The sequence below is a fragment of the Ovis canadensis genome, chromosome 12, assembly GCF_042477335.2.
Source record: "Ovis canadensis isolate MfBH-ARS-UI-01 breed Bighorn chromosome 12, ARS-UI_OviCan_v2, whole genome shotgun sequence".
In the NCBI taxonomy this organism is placed as follows: domain Eukaryota; kingdom Metazoa; phylum Chordata; class Mammalia; order Artiodactyla; family Bovidae; genus Ovis; species Ovis canadensis.
The window spans coordinates 35,780,725-35,806,126 of NC_091256.1; the positions used below are offsets into that span (position 1 = coordinate 35,780,725).

The 25,402-nt window shown below is 45.1% G+C and overlaps 1 long non-coding RNA gene across 1 annotated transcript in view; it reads left to right on the forward strand.

Annotated features, from left to right (window-relative positions):
• Positions 1–1,363: 1,363 nt before the first annotated feature.
• LOC138415871 (uncharacterized) overlaps positions 1,364–25,402 on the forward strand; it is a 34,617-nt gene continuing 10,578 nt past the window's right edge. Inside the window, exons 1-2 of the long non-coding RNA XR_011247431.1 lie at positions 1,364–1,466; positions 24,051–24,138. This is a non-coding gene — a long non-coding RNA (uncharacterized lncRNA). The remainder of the gene's footprint in view (positions 1,467–24,050; positions 24,139–25,402) is intronic.

The window sequence follows — 25,402 nt, forward strand, 5'->3', positions numbered from 1 at the left end:
TTTACCTGCTTCCGGCGCCAGACCCTTTTGCTAAATCAAAATGCTGTGGTTTTACTGGTTATGCTTGTTAATACAATCCCTGCCCTTTCAGGATATGTGTGTGGTAACAGCACCATCTGGGTTAGTGAAATAGATACTCTCAGGTACAACAGACTAAACACAGCAGGATGTTCATAAAACTCTTGATCCAGGGGCCCTTTGGGCCACCAAGGGGAGGCACAGAGGTTATGTAAGCAAATTACTAAGTCAGGCTGAAACCAGACCTTCAGACATTTTTATAATTTAAAAAAATTTGCCCACACCACAAGAGGCTGACTCTCAGACCCCTCCCCGAGACATGCTAGACCACCCTGAGGTGCCAGCAGCGCTTTAAGCAAACATGGTCCCTTCTTGCTGCCTGGCCACCACCTCTAGGAAACCCACCCCTCTCCTAGCCCTGCGTATCAGGGCAACTTGGCGGGACAAAATCATCTTTCTAGAACATTTTATTGCTACATTGTTGTATTAATTTCTACAAGGGGAAAACTGTTTCATTGGAAGACTTCATATCTCCTTCCCAGGGTGATAACGCGGTCAGAGAAATTATGAACAATAGGAACCATGACGCTTACATTCAAACCCCAGCTCTAGAAACTGGTAAGTGGTGGGATCCTGGGGAAGTGATTTTGCCTCCAGGAGACTGTGTCTCTTCATCTGTTCATGTTGCTAAGAGAGCCTGCCCCACAGATGTGTTCTGCAAGAGACACAAGCTTGACATCTGGATGGAGCAGGCATTCCAAGAAGGCTAGGAAGCTGAAACTCCAATACTTTGGCCATCTGATGTGAAGAGCTGACTCATTGGAAAAGACCCTGATGCTGGGAAAGATTGAAGGTGGGAGGAGAAGGGGATGACAGAGGATGAGATGGTTGGATGGCATCTGAGTGACTGAACTGAACTGAGATGTTTCCCATCACCCCAGTACATGATTTCCCCTACAGCCAGGAAGCCAGGGAGCCTAAGATTACCGCATGGAGAGGAAGCACCAGAGAATTACCACTCTCCATCCCCCATGCAGGAGTTGGGGGAGGGCAGTCCAACCTGACAGCACTCACCTCTTCTGTTTACTAACAAACCTTACTTTCACAAAGAAGGCAGATAGTGCTTGCTTGGCAAGGTCCCCTTGAAATGAATGTACTCCTACAAACATGTCTGCCTTCACTGAACACTAACCAGAGTACCTGCTGCGCTGATGACCTGGTTCATTCATCATCTAAGGCTGGAAAGGACCTTGGCTCATAAGACACCTAGCATGCCTGAGTGCTCATTTGCTCAGTCATGTCTGACTGTTTGCAATCCTTTGGACTGTACCCTGAAAGACTCTCTGTCCATGGGATTTTCCAGGCAAGAATAATGCAGTGGGTTGCCATTTCCTCCTCCAGCGGATCTTCCTGACCCAGGGATTGAAACTGAATCTCCTGCATCTCAGGTAAATTCTTTACCGCTGAGGGAAGCCTCAAGACACCTAAGGCCCAGTGAATTTCCCACTCTGCTTTTGTGACTGCTGGAAAGGTCAAGTGCAGATGGTAGGCAAGTAATTTGATAGTATGGGAATCATCAATTTAGGAAACTTAAAGGAAACCTACTAGAGATTTGTCATGCTCAAAACCAGGAGCGGAGTGAGCTTGTGTCTAGGATTCATACCAAGAGAAGGATGCAGATGTACATCTTTAAAAAAAAATTGTAAAAATGTGTACCAGCAGGGTTGGGAGTCCCATGGCTTGTTGCAAGTGTTGGGGTCATTGCTCATTGTTTGGGGGTTCCAGATTCATCCTTTTACCCAGGAATCTGTGGTGTACAGCATTTCATCTGTGGGGTTGCTCTGCTGATGCCATGTTCAGGGGTGCACTAAGGTCAGAGCATTAACCTCACCCAGGTGAGTTTGGTCACAGCTTCTTGCCTCTGGTTGACTCTGTTTTCTCATATCTTTCATGATGTCAGTAATGGCAACTCCCCTTGAGCTTTGACTTGTGCTTTGAGTACCTTGAGTATTCACTGGAAGTACTTATGCTGAAGCTGAAGCTCCAGTACTGTGTTCACCCAATGTGTAGAGCTGACTCACTAGAAAAGACCCTGATGCTGGGAAAGATTGAGGGGAAGAGGAGAAGGGGGTATCAGAGGATGAGATGGTTGAATGGCATCACCGACTCAATGGACATGAGTTTGAGCAAACTCTGAGAGATGGTGAAGGACAGGGAAGCCTGGCATGCTTCAGCCCAAGGGATGGCAAAGATTCAGACATGACTGACTAACTGAACAACAACAACGTAGAACCAAACGAGGTAATGTTGAAAGGATTTTGCAAAGTTGAGATTTGGATAGAAATGCTATTGCTGTTCCTTTGTTAAGTCATGACTGACTGTCTGCAACCCCATGGACTATAGCACACCAGGCCTCCCTGTCCATCACCAACTCTCAGAGCTTGCTCAAACTCACGTCCATTGAATGGGTGATGCCATCCAACCATGTCATCCTCTGTCATCCCCTTCTCCTCCTGCCCTCAATCTTTCACAACATCAGGGTCTTTTCCAATGAGTCAGCTTTTCACATCAGGTGGCCAAAGTATGGGACTTTCAACTAAAACTTCAGTCCTTCCAATAAATATTCATGATTGATTTACTTTAGGATTGACTGGTTTGATCTTCTTGCAGTCCAAGGGACTCTCAAGAGTTTTCTCCAACACCATGGTTCAAAGGCATCAACTCTTTGGCACTCAGCCTTCTTTGTGATCCAACTCCCACATCCATATACAACTACTGGAAAAACCATAGCTTCGACTAGACAGACCTTTGTCAGTAAAGTAATGTCTCTGCTTTTTAATATGCTAAGTTGGTCATAGCTTTTCTTCCAAGGAGCAGCATCTTCTAATTTCATGGTTTCAGTCACCATCTGCAGTGTTTTGGGAGCCCAAGAAAATAAAGTCTGTCACTGTTTCCATTGTTTCCCCATATATTTGCCATGAAGTGATGTGATGTTGAGTTTTCAGCCAGCTTTTTCACTCTCCTCTTTCAACTTAATCAAGAGGATCTTCAGTTCCTCTTGGCTTTCTGCCATTAGGGTGGTGTCATCTGCATGAGTAGAAATGTAAGGGGGACTATTTTGTGACTAACTGCATGTGCTGAGGTGGAGAGGCACATAAAAAGGTCCATTGGGTTGCTGGGTCCACGTTTGCTTTCAAACCTTCTGAGCTCTCTCTCTTTCACAGCATCTGTTCACACCGTTGAAAACCAAAGCCAGTCACAGGAAATCCTGTCCATCCTCGGGACACAAGGTGTAGCTCAGTGCCCAACCACTGGACAGATAGCACCAGCATCTCTGCCACCTCCCAGCCTCTGCATTCACCATTCTCCCTGCACAGTTATCCATTCTGCTCCCAAGACCCATCCTGCCTTGAGGAGGGAGGCTCTTGGGCAGTTTCCACCTCACCCAGGGGGCTCTGCCTCCAGTCCTGCTAGACAAGCCAGGTCCAGAGAGGAACAAAGGACTCTGTCTGGTTCACAAATCCCCTCACAGGCAGCCTAACCTGGGTCCAGCCCGTGCTGCGACCTGAGTCAGCCCCTCGTTTTCAGCCTCCCTACGGAAATGTGTCTGCTCTGCATGGATTCATAGTTGGCTTTCCAGTCTGAACAGGGTGGCCTGAGGCTTGGGCTCTGGTTCCCAAGTTCCTGTTCTGATATCTGTCTGCTCCTCTCTGTCCTTCCCCCTCCACACTTGTTTTCAAGTCCAATTTAGTTGGCTTTCCAAATAGCACTTCCCCCAGCTGGGGTAGCCAGCTTCCAAGATGGTCCCCATGGATGCCCCCTCCCTCCCTGCCCTTCACACCCTCATGAGTTTTCCCCCAGTGAGTCAGGAATGACCACAGACTGAAGCTGAAGTAAGAGTGGGTGTGACTTCTGAGACTCTTGCCTTTTATTCTTAGATCTAGCACTAAGCTGGGAAGCTCACTGCTTTGCCCAGAACGCACTCAAGAGCACCCCTTGCAAGGGGCCACATGGAAGGAAACCAGAGCTTTCCACTAAGAGCCAGCACCAGTTTGTGGGCAGCGAGTGGAGCATCTTGGAAGCAGGGCCCAGAGGTCTGGACAAGCCTTTAAATGACAGCTTTGGTAATGACCTTGCCCTTATGACAGACCTTTAGCCAGAACTACCAGCCAAGCTGCTCTTGAATCTCCTGATCAACAGGAACCATGAAAGAAAATAGGTGATAATTTTGTTTTAAACCTAAGTCTGGGGGTTACTTGCTACTCAGCAGTCAAAAACAAATACACCAGCTCCTCTAGTTTCCCTGAAGAGGTGCCCCACCCACCCACTGAACCCCCATCACTTCCTGAAAGATCCACACCCCACCCCTCTCCCCCTCCCTGCCACATGCTGGTGATCAATTCATTGCAAACTCTACCCATCTCTGTCACTTTGTCTTGCTGTGAGTAAATGAGCCAGGCTTTTTGTGTGAGTTCTGAAAAAGACTATAACCAGGCAGGCTCCCCACTGCCGAAGCCAAAGATGATACTCATGAGGGTGGAATTTCCAAGACTCATGCAATCCGATAGCCTGAATTTGTTCTAAACTTTAGCCTCTTTGCAGACTCACTCTGCAGGTAGAAAGACTAATGCTGTTTCCAGATGTTCCTGTGTCCATTTTACAGATGAGGCAACAGAGGCTGGCATGGGAGCTCCTGCTGGCCTTGGTTTATAGGAGGGCTCAGACTCTTGGCTGTGGCCTGTGATGGGGTCTCAGTCCTGCCCATAAGTCATCCTTTCCACTTCAAGGGCCTCAGCCTAGGACTGAGCCACCCATGACCTTTCTGCTGCGATACTCTTGACCCACTTCCTTTTGGGGAAACAGTGGATGAAACTGGGTGATGTCATCTAACCGCTGCCCAGCTGCAGACTGCTCGTCATCCATCATCATGGTTGCTGAGTCTCAGAGGGGTGGTCACCTGACACCAGCTGGAGCCCCCGGGACAGAGGAGGAGCTGGGGGTATAGGTCAGTGAGGCAGAGGCCTCTAAACCAGAGCCAAGTACTGACTGGAGCAGAGAGTGAGCCCAACACAGGCCCCGCCATCAGCTGCCACATCGCAACAGATAAATATGATAAATGGTCTCCTCAGCTGTCTTGTGAAAGGGCTTCAGCAATGCAGGATCATCCTGTTTCCTCGCTGGTGTTCTCATAGATACAGTTGAGAGTGTCAACCTGAAATCGAAGCTCCAAAGCCCCTAAAGATGCAGAGAAATAGATTTTGTCTCAAGACATTTTCTAACTCAGGTTCCTTTTCTTCCCTCTGCCAAAATGCTGTCTCGAGCTGATTCTCATCTCTAGTTAAAGAAATGCGGAGTGAGAGGTGAGTCAAAGCAGTGAAAGATCTGGATTCAGATGCATGTTGTACAAAGAGGGCAAGTCACCGAAAAGGATGAAGGTGACCGTCTTCAGCAGACATGAGTGAGCCGCAGAGAGACAGGAGGGGTGCGGGCATGCACGTGCGTGTCTGTGTGTGTGTGGCATGCCTGCCCTCACCCCTGTCTCTAACCTCTTTTCCAGAGCCAGTTTACCTATCTCCACTGGATTTGCAGGAGAACCGTGAGGTGCGTGTCAAGCTCACCTGCACCGTAAGACCTCAAGAAGAATATATGGCCATCGCTTTAGAGTTCAAAGTCAGAAGTTCCTCTAAGCACATCCAGGCCCCCAAAGTGGTGTTGGGCCTAAAGACTATCCTGGTCACCAGATAAGAGTTTGGGGGATACTTTCTTTCTCAGGGTTGTTATTACTTGAAATCTGCAGCAGGGTCCAAGGGTCAAGCATGCCTTGGCCATATCAATCACTGTTGAGTCACTGGCATTTTTGAAGGAGCTCCATTGTATCCACAACGGAGGGCATTTGTGCTCTCTGGCCACCTGAGAACATAAGAAAAAATAATGATAAAAATAGCAGCAACCCTTAAATAGCATCACTGTGAAGGAACTAACTGTTTTACAAATATTCCCTCCTTTAATGCTCACAACAAATCTATAATGGAAGAATTTCTGGTAGCCTTGTTTACAGACATGGCACTAAGGCTCAGAGAATTTAAGCAGCTCTCTTAACTTTACATGGCTGGTGTGTGGCAAGTCCATGTCCTCCACCATCACACTGGCTTTCCAGCAGCATCAGCTCCTTGGTAATGTGAAGCCCTCTTCCAGAAAAGTTTTGAGATGGGACATAGGCCTTTGCTATCTCCCACTGCTCCCCTACACATGACCTGAACTCACAATTGTCCCCATAAAAAAGAAAGAGCTGAGTCAGGTGCTCCAAAGCTACTGAGGGCCCCATGTCCCCATCCTGTTGCTAATGGATTTGTTTTCCAGCACTGATTTTCCCTTCCCTCATCCTTTTTGGCTCTGACACCATGAAAGTCACTTAGCTTGCCTTCCAGCCCCACTGTGGGGACGTGACCTAGAAACCCTGGATATGCACATGAAAATTCAAACGTTACTGAAAAGTAGCCTGGGGAAGAGCCACGGGAAGTCTCTGAGCTAGAAAGTGGGCATGGGCATGGCTCCCAGCTCCACCACTTTGGAGTTTCATGTTCTGGATCAGATTATAGAAATATACTTGGGTTTAGACTCTTCATCTGTAAAATCAGAATTAACAAATGCTTATCTTGTAGTTGTGAGGACGTAATCAGACCACGTGTGTGGAGCTCCTGGCATGGCACTGTCTTCATTGTGGGGGCAACTATGAGGTCATCAATGAAGAGGATTCTTGTTCTGTGGGCAAGTGTTAGTCACTCAGTCATGTCTGACTCTTTGCGACCCCATAGACTGTAACCTACTAGGCTCCTCTGTCCATAGAATTCTCCAGGCAAGAATACTGGAGTGGGTAGCTATTCCTTTCTCCAAGGGATCTTCCTGACCCAGGGATAGAACCCAAGTCTCCTGCATTGCAGGCAAATTCTTTTCCATCTGAACTTCCAGGGAAGCCAGCATGCATTCCCCACCCCCATTATTTCATTTTCAGAAACAGGGATTTGTGAAAATCTTCTTGTTGTGCACTACAGTTGACTTGTCACCCACCCATTCTATGCTGAGGCCCTGAGAGGTCAAGGCTGATGGACTTAAGAGGTTATGTCTGAGTTGATAACAGAGTGGAAACATTTTGACAGCAGACAAAATACAGAATGCTATTTTGCCTCATCTTGTGCTGGAGTGCATGTTTTTAACAACCCACCAAACCTCCAAACAGAGCTATTGATGCCTTATAGTCAATTGCCTGGGGGCATTGGGGCAGAGAGGTCCAGCTCGTGATCGCCACACTCTGCTTCTGCAGACCTCATATCTCAACATAGCTGGTGTGGAGAATTTTTACGTTAAGCTCAAAGGATGCTTCTGTGCTTTTCATAGCCCACATCCTTCTTCACCCTAATTGGATCCCTAGCAATGTTTTCTGCAGGCAGAAGCGTTCTCTAAAATATGATGGATGGATGGATGGATGGATGATGAATTACTCCATCTATAGAAGGAATGGACTCACAGTAGATAGATGCCAGGCCTTTCTATTTCCAAGTGGCTGCCTTTATTGTACTGATGGTGGGCTGCCTGCGTCTTCTGTGCAAAGCTCTTCTTAGAGAAAGGTGAAGAGCATCGGGTAGATATTGAGTCTAACTAGCTTACTTTCTGGGTTCCTGTATTAGCCAGGGTCCAACCAAGAAAACAGAACCCACTGTGAATTTTTTTTTTTTTTAAGATGGAATTTGAGAAACTGGTGACACAGATTTGATGGAGGAGAGGCAGAGGGAAGAGTGTGAGAGGGAAGTGGTTTGATTCAGCACCAAAAACTCGAAACTGGACAGGACTGTCTGTGAAATCCTGTCTGGGTCACATAGAAAGGCCTAGAAAGTGATGAGCTTGACCGTCATTATTCAAAGTGACTACGGAAGGTTGGGCTGGCTTTCCCTAGATAGTGGTAATCTGAGCTGAATAAAGGCTTCCTTGTGATTGTGAGGGGCTGGCAGTGATCATGACCCAGGAGTGCAGCCACATCACTGACAGCGCCAGAACATAGACCCAGGGCAGAGCCACTGCACCCTAATCATCCCTCATGCTCCCCGCTCTCCCTGTAGGTAGTATTGGCCAGGTATTCTAAAAGCCAAATATACATGGATCATCCAAATGAAACCATATGTAGACTTTGCCAGCCCTCAACCATGATGATAAGGGTTGAGGTGCAAAACCCATTCAGACTTTACAACTGGTATGCTGCAAGCCAAATCTTCAAGTAGAAATGAGAGAAGCTATTTGGATTAAAGTGGTCAGCAGAGGTAGAAATATTTAAGAGAAAAAAAATTGGAAAAGAATAAAAAGAATGGGGCCAGCTGTTTCCTGGGGAAACCATTTTCCTCAAACGTGTCACCTTCCTAAATCAAAGCATCACAGTGTAATAAAGAGCATCTCCTGAGAGTGGTGATGATGGGAATCACCGAAATCCCAGTGTCCAGATATGCTGACATGTACTCCATGAAGCCAGGTTTGTCCTCTGAGAGCCTGAGGGGATGATAGAAAGAGACATGTGAGACCTGTGGTCAATACAAATCACCTTTGATCTCCAGCCATTAACCAGGATGGTTACTGAGACTATTTTGAAGACCTAGGAATATAACTGATCTGATCAAGCCTGAATAGTTCTAAAATCTATTCTTTTAAATATTTGTTTATTTGGCTGTGTCAGGTCTAGTTGTGGCTCACAGAATCTTCATTGCACTGGGGGGAACTTTCATTCAACATGAGTCTTCATAGTGACGCATGGGCTTAGCTGCTCCACTGCATGTGGGATCTTAGTTCCCTGATCAGGTATCAAACCTGCCTTGCAAGGTGGATTCTTAACCACTGGACCACCAGAGAAATTCTTAAAAGTCTATTTTTTAGAGAAAAGTGGCCAAAAAAAAAGTCCAACCTTTAGGAAAGGACCCACGGCCCAATGCCAAACGGAAGAGGGAAATGTTATTCTATAAACATCACATCTTAAAGTTCCATCCCATGGAACACTAATCCTGCAAACGGCTTCATCCTTAAGAAAAGCCTAGTTTGGGAAAGGCTCTCTAATGCATTCTCTTGCCTTCTTGCAGAATTACAGTGCTCATCAGCGTGTCAAAATTCTGAGCTGGCGTAGAGTAAAGCATTCTCAGCTTCTTGCTTCCACCTAGGGTTTCCCAGACTTCTTTTACAGTGGAAATTACTTTCCCATTACCTGCCATCCCATCTCAAATGGGAAGTGGGAAAAATCTCTTATTAGGGGATTGAAATGTTATTTTCAGAACCTCAGTCCTTTGAAAAGGATCAGTCTTGGATGATAGTCCTCAGGTGTGCCTTTCTGTAAGATGACCATTTCGACCAGTTCCAGATCCACCTACATAAGTTGCCCAGGTAAAAGCAGAGAACTGCTAAAGAAACTGGTGTGCGCATGACACTCTGGTCCACACAGAGCTCCCATTGTGACTATTAAGGCCCCACATCAAGATAAATAAATGTCACACTGGCATTATTTCCTCTGTTCTGCTGAATAGTCTTAAAGATAAGGAAACATTCTTCCCAACATAATGAGCCATCAAAATACACTTATATGAAATCCCAGGTACAGCCAAGTGATCTGTGCTGCTGACAATGGGCTTTCTTCTCTCCCATTTCTTGCATTATGTCCCCAACAAAGGAGCTATGCTATTACTCTTGCCCTGGCAAGAGATAGCGTTTCAGCCCTTGGAGATCTGACAATCACACTTAATTACTTCCAGCACAAGCACCCGCTTTATTAGCACAGTCAGGGTCAGTGGGGGCTTCCTGTAGGTCACAGGAGTGGGGGTTGGTTGAGACTTAGGTATAAGGCTCTGTGTTCATACAGAGAGGACAGCGCGCTTGTGTATCACTCTGTTGTGTCCGACTCTGTGACCCCATGGACTGTAGTCCACCAGGCTCTTCTGTTCATGGGATTTTCCAGGCAAGCCATTTCCTTCTCCAGGGGATCTTTCTGACCCAGGGATCGAACCCATGTCTCCTGTATTGGCAAACATATTCTTTACCAATGAGCCATCTGGGAAGCCCTGTTTTTTTCCCTATACAAGGTCTAGAAATCAGAACCCAGTCCACACAAGTGCCCACAAAAGTTGACAAACCAACAAACAAACAGCAAAGTGCAAACGGTGGTGAAATGGGCTTTCTGTGCACTGTTTACACGTTGAGAAAATTAAAACCTCCCCCAGACCTAGATGAATTGCCTACTTTTGCCCTTGACTCCATCCAGTACCCTCTCCAGTTGCTGTCCTCCAACCCAACCCAAGCCTCAACATTGCTTTAAAAAAACAAAACAAACCCCCAAACCTGACCTTCCCCTTGTTAAAATGGTGGCTCTCCTGAGAGCTTTCCCAGTGGTCTGTGTTGATGCAGAAGTGAAGCTTTGAACTCCAACACTGACTGTTGACTCTTAACCAGCTCACAGTGGGCCCTGTCAGGAACTTGACACTTTACCACCCCTATGGCACCTCTAGGTTGCTTTCTGCCTACCCCACCTGTGCGGACTCACCTGTATACAGGGCAAACCCCAGAGCACCCTGCAGTTTTAGATGCTAAGTAAAAGAAGCCCTAGTTACAAACTCAGGGTTTAAGGCACTGCCTTTAAAGTCTCTGGAAATACCCAGTGTATCTCCTTCACTGTGAAGGGGCCATCACCACAGCCTCAGGTAAGCTACAAGGGGAATCTTTTAAAGTCCATTCATCTTTGGGCCTTCTAGTTCTGTCCCAGCCATTTGGGGGCTATAGGTAAACCTATGGGACCAGTCGAAGGATGAGGAGGGGAGAGTGGGTTAAATGAAGGCATGATTTTCTTGTCATCCAACCAAAGACAGTTTGTTTTACAAAAGAAGCCTTTCCTTAGGGAAATCATTACCATTTAATTCCAATTTATTCTTTAAAATAAATTCTGTCTTAAATTCTGTCTTCTGTCTACTCTCATCTATTTCTTTCCTGTGGTAAGTTGCAGTGAGAGAAGAGCTAAGAGTTCAGAGGTCTGGGTAAACGTGCAAAAAAGTTCAGAGACCATCCAAATGCTGTCTGATGACCTAGTCAAGAAATTTGACCAGGGACTCTCAGGAGAACTGTGCATCAGACACTCCTTGCTACAAATTCTATTTTTCCTCAATGATAACCATTCACCCACTTCATGTCAGGCAGGAAATTAGAGCAAAAGGATTTCTGGCAACTCCAGAAAGCCTTTCTCCCAATAAATAGAGTGGTGGGAGAGCAAAGGATGATGGGTAGTTGGACACTGTTCCTTCAACATGGGGAGACACAGAGACAGAGGTCCAGACCTGGGTTCCAACCTTCACGACCCGGGGTTCCAGTCATGCAGGGTCCCCCACACCCTCCCTCTAGACTCACAGAAGCTGGAATTCCACGCCTCAGCTTATCATTGTCCTCTTAGGGGACCCACAGCTGGGAAGGGATCTTGTGTCTAAGAAGGAATGGGTAGGAAATAGACTCATTTACTCAAAAAATATAAGAATCCCTACCATTTACAAGACACTGTGTTGGATATTATGAGATGTTTACAAGATCTAAAACTCTATAGTGTATAGGGAGGGCTTAAAATCAATAGGAAGCTGTGGTACTAAGCCATAGCCATGGGCTTCCCATACGGCGCTAGTGGTAATGAATCCACCTGCCGGTGCAGGAGACATGGGTTTGATCCCTGTGTTGGGAAGATCCCGTGGAGAAGGAAATGGCAACCCACTCTAGTGTTCTTTCCTGGGAAATTCTATGGACAAAGGATCGGACACGACTGAGCACACACAAGCCATCAGTTCAGTTCAGTTCAGTCGCTCAGTCGCATCCCACTCTTTGCGACCCCATGAATCGCAGCACGCCAGGCCTCCCTGTCCATCACCAGCCCCCGGAGTTCACTCAAATTCACGTGCATCGAGTCAGTGATGCCATCCAGCCATCTCATCCTCTGTCGTCCCCTTCTCCTCCTGCCCCCAATCCCTCCCAGCATCAGAGTCTTTTCCAGTGAGTCAACTCTTCTCATGATGTGGCCAAAGTACTGGAGTTTCAGCTTTAGCATCATTCCTTCCAAAGAACACCCAGGACTGATCTCCTTTAGAATGGACTGGTTGGATCTCCTTGCAGTCCAAGGGACTCTCAAGAGTCTTCTCCAACACCACAGGTCAAAAGCATCAATTCTTCGGCACTCAGCTTTCTTCACAGTCCAACTCTCACATCCATACATGACTACTGGAAAAACCATAGCCTTGACTAGACGGACCTTAGTCGGCAAAGTAATGTCTCTGCTTTGGAATATGCTATCTAGGTTGGTCATAACTTTTCTTCCAAGGAGTAAGCGTCTTTTAATTTCATGGCTGCAGTCACCATCTGCAGTGATTTTGGAGCCCCCCAAAATAAAGTCTAACACTTTCCACTGTTTCCCCATCTATTTCCCATGGGGTGATAGGACTAGATGCCATGATCTTCATTTTCTGAATGTTGAGCTTTAAGCCAACTTTTTCACTCTCCTCTTTCACTTTCATCAAGAGGCTCTTTAGCTCCTCTTCACTTTCTGCCATAAGGGTGATGTCATCTGCATATCTGAGGTTATTGATATTTCTCCCGGCAATCTTGATTCCAGCTTGTGTTTCTTCCAGTCCAGCGTTTCTCATGATGTACTCTGCATAGAAGTTAAATAAGCAGGGTGACAATATACAGCCTTGACATACTCCTTTTCCTATTTGGAACCAGTCTGTTGTTGCATGCCCAGTTCTAACTGTTGCTTCCTGACCTGCATATAGGTTTCACAAGAGGCAGGTCAGGTGGTCTGGTATTCCCATCTCTCTCAGAATTTCCCACAGTTGATTGTGATGCACACAGTCAAAGTCTTTGGCATAGTCAATAAAGCAGAAATAGATGTTTTTCTGGAACACTCTTGCTTTTTCCATGATCCAGCCGATGTTGGCACTTTGATCTCTGGTTCCTCTGCCTTTTCTAAAACCAGCTTGAACATCTGGAAGTTCATGGTTCACATATTGCTGAAGCCTGTCTTGGAGAATTTTGAGCATTGCTTTACTAGCGTGTGAGATGAATGCAATTGTGCAGTAGTTTGAGCATTCTTTGATACATAAGTAATTACAGTTGCTCAATGAGGTAGGGAAAAAAAATAAACTTATTCTGTGAACACCTGGGTTTTGGTCCAAGGTAGTGGTGATGAGTTATGTCACTGCAGCATGCCCCGCAACATATCTCAGCCTTGGTTTCCCATAAATAGAAATGGAGATAAAAAGGTCTTTTCCCTAGGATTTTGATGAGTATTAAATGAGGAAAGGCATGGAAAGCACCTGGCCACAGATGGATATTGTTAGGTGTTTTCCTGGCATTGCTATTTCACCCAATGAGTTAAGCAATGTCTCTTTTGAATCATTCATAATCTCTGAAGTGGGAAAATCTCATTTACTTTCCTGACTCAGGCATGTCCCAAAGTAGTAGAAAGTAGTTCAGATTTTGTTGCTGTTGTTCAGTTGACCTCATGGACTGTAGCTTGCCTGGCTCCTCTGTCCATGGAATTTCCCAGGCAAGAATACTGGAGTGGGCTTCCATTTCCTTATCCAGGGGATCTTCCTGGATCAGGGATTGAACCCATGACTCCTACATTGGCAGGCAGATTCTTTACCACTGAGCCACCAGGGAAGCCCAATGTATTTTACTCATATTTATTGAGCATTTAATGTATGCTGTGTTAAGTTCTCTTCAGATATCACCTCATTTAATCTTTATATTTACATCACGGGAAGAAGGTACTTTATAAATTCTCAATTTACAGGTGAAGCACCTAAAGATCAGAGGGGTTAAGGAACGTCCCTAAATGTATACACATCTGATCCAAACCAGGGCCTTTCTGAGTCAGGAGCCTGTGCCGTTAGCCACCACCTATTTGTTTCTCCAAGACGTCACACTCAGGACAGCAGTAAGTCTCAGAAGTTTTCTCCCATCAATGGTGAGGCTGGCCTCACTCAGTGCTGAAAATGCCAGAAACACTGAACTATCCCAGGACCAGGACTGGGGTTAGCAAAGGGATGGGGTAGGTGATGCAGTGAAAAACGGGGACTAGTTAGCAAGGAGGTACGCACAAGACACCTTCCTGTGAAATGTGTGAGAATTTAGGAGAGTCAGTCTGAGATGCAGTTTTCAGAAACCATGATTCAGTGGACATTTCATTCCAAATGCTTTGAAGAAGCCCAGTCACTAAGTGGCTGCTTTAACTTTCTACTCCTTAAACCCAGACTTTTTCATTTGAGTTTAGTCTTTTCTGCAGACAGACCATGTAGCTGTTTCCATTGTTTTGTTAACGGCTCGGCTCGATTCTTTACAAGTCAATTCTCAGTCCACTTTTTTTTACTGTTTCGAAGACCTGTGATAATGACATTTGGGAGTGTTTCTTTAGCCCTGTAGTGGGAAGTTGCAGGTGAGAAAACAGCATGATCTCTCATCCTAGTTGAGAAAAGAATTCTAAGAACTGCACTGCCGTTTTCTGATACATAGGACAGAACCTGTAAATTTTTACAATTTTATTTCTGAAGCTTTCTTCTAACTCAGGGGTCAGCAAACAACGGCCCTGGGCCAAATACAATCTGCAGGCTACATTTCTTAATAAAGTTTTATTGGGACACAGCCATGCCCATTTGTTAATGTGTTGTCTCTGGCTGCCTCCAAGCTACAGTGGCAGAGATGAATCATTATTACGGACATCAAATGGTCCACAAAGTCTAAAATATTTACTACTTGGCCTTTTGCAGAAAAAAAGTTGCCAACTCCTACTCTAACGTACTCTTTCCATTTCCATTGCTTGGACTTTTCCTGAGATGTAATAAGATATGTATATTTAGTCTTCATCCTAGTTCCTGACACAGAACTTCTAAAACCCTTGTCATTTCCTGAGTGAACATGTGACTACATCTTTTGTCCTAATATTTGGTTCTTGACCCTCATTGCTAACGTAGAGCTCTGAAAACCTTTGTGATTTCCTGAGTGATGGGGGTGTTAGCAACATCTGACACAGAGCTCCTAAACCCCTTGGAATTTCTGAGTGATAGGAGCACCATTTGTTCCAATAAAGCAACTCTTTGTGGGATCCTGGATGGGTACTCATTGCTAGAAAGACCAAGTCATGATGAGAAGCTTGGAATTTTCCATTCTACCTACCACCCCCACCCCATCCTCTAGAGAGAAGAGGGAATGGGAAATTAATTAATAGACCATACATACCTCATGAAGCCTCCATAAAAACCTGTAAAGTATGGGGTTTAGAGAGCTTCTGGGTTGGTGAACACAACGGTGTGTTGGGAAGGCGGTGTACCCCAACTCCGTGGGAACAGAAGTTCCTGTGCTTGGGCCCCCAGGCCTCACCCTATGTGTCTCTTCATCCTTTGTCATGTTGCTGCTGCTGTTCAATCACTTAGCATGTCTGACTGTTTTGCAACCCCATGAACTGTAGCTCACCAGGCTCCTCAGTCCATCGGATTTTCCAGGTAAGAATACTGAGTGGGTTGCCATCTCTTTCTCCAGGGGATCTTCCTGACCCAGGGATTGAACCCACATCTCCTGCTTTGCAGGCAGATTCTTTACCACTGAGCCACCAGGGAAGTCCATCCTTTATCATATCCCTTGTAATAAACCAGGAAACACATGTAAATGTTTCCCTGAGTTTTTTGAGTCATTCTAGGAAATTATCAGACCCAAGGTGGAGGGTTATGGGAAATCATGACCTTGCAGCCAAGTCAGACAGAAGTGTAAGTAGCCTAGGGACCCATAACTTGTGACTGCCATCTGAAATGAGGCCAGTATTGTGGGGCTGAGCCTTGTAACCTGTGGAATCGGGTGCAAACTCTGGTAATTAGTGTCAAAACTGCATTAAATTAAGGGACACCTAGTCCATAGGGTAGGAAAATGTATTGGTGTGGGGTAGGTGTGAGTGTTGATATCTGTACTCTCTGATCACATTCATTGGCTCAATGTCCCCAAATCTAGGTAAAGAGGAAGAGCAGAGAAGGGCAAGGGTAAAAGAGGGAGGAATAAGAAAGGAACAGAGCAATCGTGGAGGAGAAATAATAATAAAAACCAAGGAATGAGATCAAGTGAGCAGAGGTGGTAGAAAATGGTCCCCTGCATTTGTCTTAGTTGTTCTATCCCTCAGCAGGTTCTCTCAGCTCCAAAGTTAGGGTCAGTTCTCCTATTGGTCAAGCAGGCATTTTCTGCCCTTTCCCTTCCCTGCTGTATCTCTTCTCTTCCTCACCCCCACTTCCATCCTTCCTGCTCAAACCCCCCTTAACTTTCTTTTTTTTTCTTAATTGGAGAAAAATTGCTTTACAGTGTTGTGTTGGTTTCTGCCTTTGAACAACAATGTGAATCCAAATGTGAATCCGTCATAATTATACATATGCATAAATATATCCCCTCCCTCTCAAGCCTCCCTCGCTCCCCCTACTATCTCACCCCTCTAGATCATCACAGAGCTCTAGGCTGGGCTCCCTGAGCTATACAGAAGCTTCCCACTAGCTATCTATTTCACACGTGGTAGTGTCAATGGCACCCCACTCCAGTACTCTTGCCTGGAAAATCCCATGGACAGAGGAGCCTGGTAGGCTGCAGTCCATGGAGTCTCGAAGAGTTGGACATGACTGAGCGACTTCACTTTCACTTTTTACTTTCATGCATTGGAGAAGGAAATGGCAACCCATTCCAGTGTTCTTGCCTGGAGAATCCCAGGGACGGGGGAGCCTGGTGCACTGCTGTCTATGGGGTCACACAGAGTCGGACACGACTGCAGTGACTTGGCAGCAGCAGCAACATATATATGTCAATGCTACTTTCTCAACTCTATCCTCTGCCTTTTTTCTCTTTGTTGCCCCATTTTCTATGCCTCCTTGCCAGTATTAACCCACGAATGATCTTGCGCCTCAAGGAAGGAACTCAGTGAGAAGGGGCTGCTTTCTACTGCAGGTCACCATGGAACCAGTGCCTGAGAGCCCCAGACTGGATACGGACTCTATGCTGCATCTGGGAAAAGCAACTGAGCTTTCTTTGGGGAAGATTGTATGTACACCCATACATACACACACATACACACACTCAGCAGCATGAACTGAAATGTGGAAATGAAATAAAGCATGCCCATCAGCTCAAACCCTTTCTTTTGATAGCACACATCAGGCTCTGGGCTGCTGGCTCAAAGGAACAATGTCAGGGTACAGGGCATTTAACATGATTCCTCTGCGGGGAGTTCCAAACTATCATAATCAAATTCAGAGAAGTCTGATGTCATGCTAGTGGCAGTGGAATAACCCATACGCTGTGGGCTAACCATGTTACATCAATTTTCATTGCATGTAATTACATTTGTGGAGACAGAAGGGGATGACTTGATGAGGCCTCATCAGTAATAACAGCCTAGAGAAGGGACTTTTGCTGGAGTTAATGGGTGCCCTTGAATGGATGATGCAAACACACACTTTACAAAATGAATCAGTTGCCAGCCATTGGTTCATTCTCACTGATGTTTGAAATTATCCATCCGTTTACCTCCTTTCCATTTTCCTGCTAGTGTCTTGGTTCAGTTCCAGTTGCCTCAATCCTACACTGTTTTCATAGTCTTCCAAATAATTTCCAGTTCTCTTGGGACTTTCCTTTCCTACCCTGTCTGTCTGTATATATATATATATATATATATACATATATATATATATATATATGTGTGTGTGTGTGTGTGTGTGTGTGTGTGTATAATATATTATATATAAGTATTGAATTGAATTATATATATATATAATTATATATTATATATACTCAGTTGCTCAGTCATGTCTGACCCTTTTGTGACCCGATGTACTGTAGCCCTGGAGAAGGCAATGGCACCCCACTCTACTACTCTTGCCTGGAAAATCCCATAGATAGAGGAGCCTGGAAGGCTGTAGTCCATGGGGTCACTAAGAGTCAGACACGACTGAGCGACTTCACTTTCACTTTTCACTTTCATGCATTGGAGAAGGAAATGGCAATCCACCTCAGTGTTCTTGCCTGGGGAATCCCAGGGACGAGGGAGCCTGGTGGGCTTCTGTCTATGGGGTCGCACAGAGTCGGACACGACTGAAGCGACTTAGCAGCAGCAGCAGTACTGTAGCCCGCCAGGTTCCTCTGTCCATGGTATTTTCCAGGCAAAATACTAGAGTGGGTTATCATTTCCTCTTCCAGGAAATGATTCCCGACCCTGGGACTGAATCCTCATTTCTTTCATTGGCAGACGGATTCTTTATCACTGAGCTACCTGGGAAGCCCCCAGATCGAATCTTGTCCTTTAAAGGCAGATTGTCATAAAGAAAAATCTCATCATATCATTATATAATCCCTTTACTCAACTACGGAAAATGACTCATTCTCCTCCTGCTGGCACTCAAAGCTCTCAGCACCGTGCCCTGAGACCATCCTTCCAGATGCATTTCCCACTGCTTTCACAGGCAGATCCTATATTCTGCCCATAAAAGCCCCCTAATTATTCCCTGAACACATCTCATGTTGAATTATGATAGTGACTTAAAAAAAAATCCAACTATAGTTCTGATACGCCTGCCTACTTAATCTTCTCTATCCATGCTTCTATTACCTTGTCTCTGAAGTCTCTTTCTTATTACCTGAAAAAACAATATCACCCTCTTCTGAATCCCTAGGACACTCAGCTGGGACTGATCCTTGTAGGTAACGCCAACAACTGTGTACATGTTGATCTATACTTCCAAACTAACAGCTCCTTGAAGACAGGGTTAGTTTATATTTTAGTCACCTTTTGTCTCCCACAGTATTTTGCATGGAGTAAAAACTGAATAAATAAACCATTTTTATATACTGAACAAGTAAATACAAATGTCTATGGAGTTCATATAAAAACTGGATGACAAAGAAATAAAACTCGACAAAGAAAACATAAATTACATATATGACGCAAATCTAACTGTTTAGAGAATAAAATAACAGCAGGAAGTTGTTAGAAGCTTATGAATGGAGCTAAAGAGGTAAAAAGACAATGTTGCTTCCATATATATGTGTTAATATACAATATTTGTTTTTCTTTTTCTGACTTACTTCACTCTGTATGATATTCTTCAGACTTACTCAGTTCAGTTCAGTTGCTCAGTCGTGTTTGACTCTTTGCGACCCCATGGACTGCAGCACGTCAGCCTCCCTGTCCATCACCAACTCCCAGAGTTTACTCAAACTCATGTCCATTGAGTTGGTGATGCCATCCAGCCATCTCATTCTCTGTCGTCCCCTTCTCCTCCCACCTTCAATCTTTCCCAGCATCAGAGTCTTTCCATAGGAGTCAGCTCTTCATATCAGGTGGCCAAAGTTTTGGAGTTTCAGCTTCATCATCAGTCCTTCCAATGAATATTCAGGACTGATTTCCTTTAGAATGGACTGGTTGGATCTCCTTGCAGTCCAAGGGACTCTCAAGAGTCTTCTCCAACACAACAGTTCAAAAGCATCAATTCTTCGGCACTCAGCTTTCTTCACAGTCCAACTCTCACATCCATACATGACCAATGGAAAAACCGTAGCCTTGACTAGATGGACCTTTGTTGGCAAAGTAATGTTTCTGCTTTTTAATATGCTATCTAGGTTGGTCATAACTTTTCTTCCAAGGAGTAAGCGTCTTGTAGTTTCATGGCTGCAATCACCATCTGCAGAGATTTTGGAGCCCCCCCCCACCAAAGTCAACCACTGTCTCCCCATCTATTTGCCATGAAGTGATGGGACCAGATGCCATGATCTTTGTTTTCTGAATGTTGAGCTTTAAGCCAATTTTTTCACTCTCCTCTTTCACTTTCATCAGGAGACTCTTTAGTTCCTTTTCACTTTCTGCCATAATGGTGGTATCATCTGCATATCTGAGGTTATTGATATTTCTCCTGGCAATCTTAATTCCATCTTGTGCTTCACCCAGCCCAGCGTTTCTCGTGATGTACTCTGCACATAAGTTAAATAAGCAGTGTGACAATATACAGTCTTGACGTACTCCTTTTCCTATTTGGAACCAGTCTGTTGTTCCATGTCCAGTTCTAACTGTTGCTTTTTGACCTGCATACAGATTTCTCAAGAGGCAGGTCAGGTGGTCTGGTATTCCCATCTCTTTCAGAATTTTCCACAGTTTATTGTGATCCACACAGTCAAAGGCTTTGGCATAGTCAATAAAGCAGAAATAGATGTTTTTCTGGAACTCTCTTGCTTTACCGACACCTAGATCTACCCATGGGAAACAGTGGAAACAGTGTCAGAATTTATTATGGGGGGCTCAAAAATCACTGTAGATGGTGATTGCAGCCATAAAATAAAAAAAGACTCTTACTCTTTGGAAGGAAAGTTATGACCAACTTAGACAGCATATCCAAAAGCAAAGACATTACTTTGCCAACAAAGGTCCGTCTAGTCAAGGGTATGGTTTTTCCAGTGGTCATGTATGGATGTAAAAGTTGGGCTGTGAAGAAAGCTGAGCAATGAAGAATTGATACTTTTGAACTGTGGTGTTGGAGAAGACTCTTGAGAGTCCCTTGGACTGCAAGGAGATCCAACCAGTCCATTCTAAAGGAGATCAGTCCTGGGTCTTCTTTGGAAGGACTGATTCTAAAGCCAAAACTCCAGTACTTTGGCCACCTCATATGAAGAGTTGACTCACTGGAAAAGACTCTGATGCTGCGAGGGAGTGGGGGCAGGAGGAGAAGGGGACGACAGAGGATGAGATGGCAGGGTAGCATCACTGACTCGATGGACATGGGTTTGGGTGAACTGTGGGAGCTGGTGATGACAGGGAGGCCTGGTGTGCTGCAATTCATGGGGTTGCAAAGAGTCAGGCATGACTGAGCAACTGAACTGAACAGAGATCTACCCACATCTTTACAAATAAGCCAATTTCATCACTTTTTGGGTGAGTAACATTCCATTGTGTATATCTTCCACATCTTCTTTATCCATTCCTCTGTTGATGGACATTTAAGAATCTAGATATTGCAAAGCAGAAATAGAGACACAGACGTAGAGAACAAACATACAGATATCAAGGCGGAAGAGGGAGTGAGAGAAATTGGCAGATTGGTGTTGACACATATAGAGTATTGCAACTATATGTAAAATAGATAACTAATCCATCCTAAAGATCAGTCCTGGGTGTTCATTGGAAGGACTGATGTTGAAGCTGAAACTCCAATACTTGGGCCACCTGATGCGAAGAGCAGAGTCATTTGAAGAGACGCTGATGCAGGGAAAGATTGAGGGAAGGAGGAGAAGGGGACGACGGAGGATGAGATGGTTGGATGCCATCACCGACTCAATGGACATGGGTTTGGGTGAACTCTGGGAGTGGATGATGGACAGGGAGGCCTGGCATGCTGTAGTTAATGGGATCACAAAGAGTCAGACACGACTAAGTGACTGAACTGAACTGAATGAGAATAATTCATACAGCACAGGGAACTCTACTTAATGCACTGAAGTCCAAAAGGGAGGGCACATATGTATATGTATTGCTGATTCATTTTGTTGTACAGTAGAAACTAATACAACATTGTAAAGCTACTATAATCCAATAAAAAATAATTTTTAAAAAGACAATGTTTGAGAATGCTTTGAGACTAAATGGAGATTTGGACTATGTCAGAATGGAAAGGAAATGAACATATTCTGTGCTGAATGCTGTGCCCTCACTTTCCTGGGCAACACTTCATTCACTTCTTGTACCCACCTAATGCTACACACATAACAGGCGCCTAAGGTGACTTAGCTTTAAAGGGGCAGAGTTAGGACTCAATTTAGGCCTCTCAGTCTCCCTAGCCCGCATTGTTTCCATGCCTTTCTGCTTCCTGTGCAGGTGCATGGGTGGGGCAGAGCAGGACTGCAGCTGGGTAGAAGCTGATGGGATGACACCATGGTGAGTAGGAGAGTTGTGAGGCAGAGGGAACAAGCAAGGGAAGCTGAGAAAGCCAGGGTTAGGGGGGTGGGGTGGGGCAGATTAGTGGGAAAGTCCTGGAGTGAAGGGGAAGGGCTGCAGATTGCAGTCCACGAAGGCTGAGGGGGACTTGGGACACCAGTGTCTCACTCAGAGTGGAGGGTACTCTCTTTAGAGCTGAAGGCTATGAAACAAACAGGATTGGAATGGAAGGACTGTGGTGCACCCAGAAAAGTCTTGGATTGTGGGATGCTATCCTCTGCAAAAGAGGAGGGATGTAGGTGGAGGCCCTAGACAAGAAAGTCCTCCTGCTAAAAGGCTTGCCCATCTAGTGGGCAGAGTTGGCTGTGCATGTCACGTGTACTGGGGGGGGAGGGAGTGTTGGGAGGGTGTGTTCCAAAAGAAGGCCTTTGATTTACTGCTGCTCCAGTGGGAATTATTTATGGTTATCAGTCTCACAGCTGGTAGGAAGGAAGCCAAGAATCATTGTGCAATTGGGGAATTCTCTTTTGTTCAAAGTGCCCATTTGACTGAGCTAGATATTGAATTAATCTAGTTAAGAAACCACTTAAAACATCTTAAGTTGTTCTAAACAAATAGATTTATGGCCTATGTATTACATTTTTTAAGACTTTATTTTATTTTTTGGTCTTTTTTTAAAATTCGAGTGTAGTTGATTTACAATACTGTGTTAGTGTCAGGTGTATAGCAAAGATTTTTAGTTATATACAAACCTATTCTTTTTCAGATTCTTTCCCCTTATAGGTTATTCAGTTCAGTTCAGTTCAGTCACTCAGTCGTGTCTGACTCTTTGCAATCCCATGAATCGCAGCACGCCAGGCCTCCCTGTCCATCACCAACTCCCGGAGTTCACTCACACTCACGCCCATCAAGTCAGCAATGCCACCCAACCATCTCATTCTCTGTTGTCCCCTTCTCCTCCTGCCCTCAATCCCTCCCAGCATCAGAGTCTTTTCCAATGAGTCAACTCTTCGCATGAGGTGGCCAAAGTATTGAAGTTTCAGCTTTAGCATCATTCAAGTTAAATATGGTTCTCTATTCTATATAGTAGATCCTTGTTTGGGTTATCAATTTTATATATAGTAGTGTATATCTGTTAATCTCAAGCTCCTAACTTATCCCATAGCACTATCAATCTAGCAAGTAAATAAATAATATACTGGCATTACAAAATTCAGGCTGTATCACTTCAACTACTACTATGACTGTTGCTAAGTACTAGCACATGTTATTATTATCACCATGATTGCTGCATGTCATTGTATGACTCTCAGTTGAGTTCAGTTCACACACTCAGTCATGTCCGACTCTTTGCGATGCCATGAACCACAGCACACCAGGCCTCCCTGTCCATCACCAACTCCTGGAGTCCACCCAAACCTATGTCCATTGAGTTGGTGATGCCATCCAACCATCTTATGCTCTGTCGTCCCCTTCTCCTCCTGCCCCCAAACGCTCCCAGCATCAGGGTCTTTTCAAATGAGTCAGCTCTTCGCATCAGGTGGCCAAAGTATTGGAGTTTCAGCTTCATCATCAGTCCTTCCAATGAACACCAGGACTGATCTCCTTTAGAATGGACTAGTTGGATCTCCTTGCAGTCCAAGGGACTCTCAAGAGTCTTCTCCAACACCGCAGTTCAAAAGCATCAGTTCTTCTGCGCTCAGCTTTCTTCACAGTCCAACTCTCACATCCACACATGACCACTGGAAAAACCATAGCCTTGACTAGACGGACCTTTGTTGGCAAAGTAATGTCTCTGCTTTTGAATATGCTATCTAGGTTGGTTATAACTTTCCTTCCAAGGAGTAAGCATCTTTTAGTTTCATGGCTGCAATCACCATATGCAGTGATTTTGGAGCCCAGAAGAATCAAGTCAGCAACTGTTTCCACTGTTTCCCCATCTATTTGCCATGAAGTGATGGGATTGGATGCCATGATCTTAGTTTTCTGAATGCTGAGTTTTAAACCAGCTTTTTCACTTTCCTCTTTTACTTTCATCCAGGTAACATTTGTTGGAGATCTTCTATTTGGAAGGCATCCATCTGGGGGCCTTACATCGTTACCTGCTAATACTCATTAAAACTTTACCAGTAAGTAGTATCATTAGCCTTGTTATGACTGGTCTCCAAATCTTTTTATTAATGACAGATTATTTTGTAGATTGTGCCTGGGAAAGAAGCCTTGTCAGTCCAAAGGGGGCTCCAGGGACAGTGCATATCCTTCCTGAATCATGTATTATTTTAGTATCTGAAATTCCAGCCCCTGGTCCTGTATGCGGGAGGCCTTCATCTTAAGGGGGATGCTCAGGTTGGCATTTGCTAAGGACCAAGGTGAAAGTAAAAGAGGAGAGTGAAAAAGTTGGCTTAAATCTCAACATTCAGAAAACAAAGATCATGGCATCTGGTCCCATCACTTCATGGGAAATAGAGGGGGAAAGAGTGTCAGACCTTATTTTGGGGGGCTCCAAAATCACTGCAGAAAGACACTTACTCCTTGGAAGAAAAGTTATGACCAACCTAGATAGCATATTCAAAAGCAGAGACAATACTTTGCTGACTAAGGTCCGTCTAGTCAAGGCTATGGTTTTTCCTGTGGTCATGTATGGAAGTGAGAGTTGGACTGTGAAGAAGGCTGAGCACCAAAGAATTGATGCTTTTGAACTGTGGTATTGGAGAAGACTCTTGAGAGTCCTTTGGACTGCAAGGAGATCCAACCAGTCCATTCTGAAGGAGATCAGCCCTGGGGTTTCTTTGAAAGGACTGATGATAAAGCTGAAACTCCAGTACTTTGGGCAGCTCATGCAAAGAGTTGACTCATTGGAAAAGACTCTGATGCTGGGAGGGATTGGGGGCAGGAGGAGAAGGGGACAACAGAGGATGAGATGGCTGGATGGCATCACTGACTCGATGGGCGTGAGTCTGAGTGAATTCCGGGAGTTGGTGATGGACAGGGAGGCCAGCATGCTGCGATTCATGGGGTCGCAAAGAGTCAGACATGACTGAGTGACCAAACTGAACTGAACTGAAGGTATCCCAGGTGGTGCCAGTGGTAAAGAACCCACCTGTGGATGCAGGAGATATAAGAGATGCAGAGATCCATCCCTGGGAAGATCCCCTGGAGGAGGGCGTGGCAACCCACCCCAGTATTCTTGCCTGGAGAATCCATGGACAGGGGAGCCTGGCAGGCTACAGTTCATAGGGTCGCACAGAGTCAGACACAACTGAAGTGACTTAGCATGCAGGCCATAGGGGATCCTCTTCTCATCCATTCAATCAATACCACTCCTCCTTCCTCACCAACTCTGCCAGAAGGAAAAATTAATCCTCACCATACTGAAGAGTCAGCACAAATGAG